Raw genomic sequence first — 3194 nt, forward strand, 5'->3', positions numbered from 1 at the left:
TCATCACAATTCCTGATTAGAGATGAATAACCAAGGAGGAAAACATACAACATTTCACAAGTTTTGGCGGTGCTCTACTTTCACTGTTCAGGTTTTTGATTCTGCTTGCCAAGCATTGTTTGATTAAGGGCTGAGATTTTTTGATAGTCTCTTTCATTCTCTTTCCCAGAATGACAGGGGTTCATTCTATCAAAATTGTTTTGCATTTCCAGCAACAGTGACAACCATGCAAATAGTGTGAGATGCGACTTCACCTACTAACAAATGCAGCCAGTAACAAAATGAGACACTAAACTGGAGACTGAAAAATTCCATTATTTTTTCCAGTTCCAAGTCATGTTCCAAAGCAGACTGGAGCTGCTGTAGACTTGTTCCTTTTAACTCAAGATCTTTTTAATAGAATTTTTTCAATTTGTCAATGCCTTGCGTTATTGCTATGTACAAATTTTGCAGGTCCATGCTTAAAATGGTTGTGTTCCTATCACAACATTTAGCTCATTCCAAGCACAGTCACTCATCTTATTTTATACTGCATCCAGTTATATCCCTACAAAGTATTTTAGTCTATGGCAGCTAATGATGCTTCCTCTTCACTGAGCTCCAAATATACTGGGGAGTTGTATTCTAAGTCATAACAATATTAGCAAACACATTGAAGATAAGAACGCATTTATATTTCCCAAATCTATTGCATCTGAAAATAATAAGAATTTGGCAATGAATACAATTGCTTTGATAATCCAATCTAGAAATTTCAACACCTGTTAGTCCAGAACAAAATTTTGCAAAGCACCTTTTGTTCATTTGCCCATCCCCCGTTTTGCACTCTGGTATTGTCAGATTGTTGTGAGACATCTGTAAAAATTATCTGCAGTGTCTCTATTGCCATAATGCAGACAATCCAGCAGGTCTCTTCATGAACTGCAGAAGCTAAAGCAAGCACCTCTCCATGCTGCACACCAGTGTGCATTTTTGCGTATTTGATAAAGCTCTCAGTAGAGTTGCAGTGAGAGGTATTTCCAGCTGCCACTTCACGGACAGTCTGATCCTTGTTGGTTAGCGTAAAACCTAATCTGAACTAGAGGTTTAGACCATGGCATATTTTTAACTTCCTGACATACACAGCAGTCTGCTGTTGAGGAATTTTCCTCTCTCCAAAGTGATGAGCAGACAAGGGACTACTAATGCTACTCACGCTTTGCTCAGTGGGAGGTAATGCAAAAGCAGCACAGCAGCAAATACTGTATTAATAATGTGCTGCTCCTTCTCCTCTCCCTCTCCCATCTCAGGTTCAGAGTTGGAAAATGATAACAGACAGGACAGACTACATTCTTCTTCAAGCAAAAGGAGTGAAGAGAATCATTTGGTAAGTGATTGCTAGGAGAACAGAATTTACTGAAAATGCACTGGGCTGAAGGTAAATAACTAACTGACCTCTGTATTCAGCGTGGTGCTGAGCAGCTACAGCCAGGGATAGAACCTGTCAGAGCAACAAATTCATCTCTCAGCTGTACTGATGCCACTGAGGGTCCTCCAAATTTATAGCTGGTGTTTCTCTAGCTCTGTAGTGATGATATCAACCTGCCGGTTCATTAATGCTGCACTTACTATGATGCACTTATTAAGTATGGGTATATTTAGCATCGTATATTGACAACAAAATGTATTCTATACTTACTGACATATGAAACACAGTAAATTATTTCTCCAAATACAATAGCCAAAAGTTTAAAGCATCTGTTTTTCTGAATACACTTGATAAAACAATGTTACAAAGGACATACACATTTTAATTACTCAAAAACATATAAAAGAAGCATTACAGAGATAGATTATGTAGGTATGAGGATTTAATTACTCAGGATAACTTCAAACTCTTTCATTTGTGGTATTTCTTAATTTTCAAACAAAAGAATTTCCCACCACATACCTCTATGTCTGTATCAAACATAGACTGGTTTTGACTCTAAATACTGTATTGATGACACTGCATAGATTAAAAGCAAATATTGTGAAGAATACAGAGCTTCAGAGTTCCCAGAAAAACTCCTTATTTTTAGAAATGTTGTAGTAGAACTGCAATCCATTAACAGCCAAGTCCAAACCCCAGCACATCATTAATAGGCTGTTACAGCTCATAGAGCATTATCTGTCTGACAAACAATCCCTTTACCACATTATGAACTGACCCTTCTATTGAACACGAATGCTGGCATGATGCACATAACATGTGTGCTTCTCTTGAAAATGCAGAACCAGAAAGCCTGAACGCAAAAATATGCAAAACTAATTTTTTGGGTATATGTTTTATAGATATTAATATGTAAAAGAAGGGTTACTCATTCCTGAGAAAGCAACATACACTCAGTGTACGTCCAGTTACGTAAAGGACAATGTGAAATACAGACCTGCAGATCACACTCTCCAAACCCAACTCACCCAGCACATTTAATATTTTCTATCTCATGTTGCTTCCGTGTACTTTCTTTCACTAACTTCTATTAAAATTCTTGCCCCGTTAGCCTACCTGTAGCTGAATCAGCTCTTACCTTCTTTGGATTTTGCACTTTAAATCAAGAAAATTTTCACTTGCACAACAATTTAAAAGAAAAAAAGAAAAAAGCAAAAAGCCGTCTGCACACCTGCATATTCCCATCACATTTATAACAAACACAAACTAAAAAATGCAAGAAGCAACAGAGCATCAGGATGTGATTCTAGTCAGAAGAGAAAATAGGTCATTACTCTTGTTTAACCTAATAATGAGTATACTTCTGCCCTCCTCAATCAATAAATAAAACAAATAAAATTATCCTAAAGTTACTCTAGCTTTAGGTGCAATTGCAAAAATATTTGCCCCCAAATATGCCTATGTGTGTGTACTCCTGTGTGCACTGACAAAAATCTATTTTATCACCTCTAAGCTTGAGAGATTTACAGCAAGGTTGGTGGAGTAAATGGAATAAATTGTGATATTCCAAGAGGTAGATGTAGAACATTTAAAAATCATATCGTTTAAATATCCCCCAAAACTATGACTCTGTTGTAATGTCTGTAATTCTAATAAAAAAGCAAAAGTTATGGTTTTATCAGTCCAAAGATACCAGAACTTCAATCTGCATTTTTCTTCTGTGAGGAATAGAGCAATTAAAATACAATGGTGACTCAGTGACATGTCATCTACGGATGCACAC

This window comes from Corvus moneduloides, chromosome 10 (assembly GCF_009650955.1).
Source record: "Corvus moneduloides isolate bCorMon1 chromosome 10, bCorMon1.pri, whole genome shotgun sequence".
Taxonomy (NCBI): domain Eukaryota; kingdom Metazoa; phylum Chordata; class Aves; order Passeriformes; family Corvidae; genus Corvus; species Corvus moneduloides.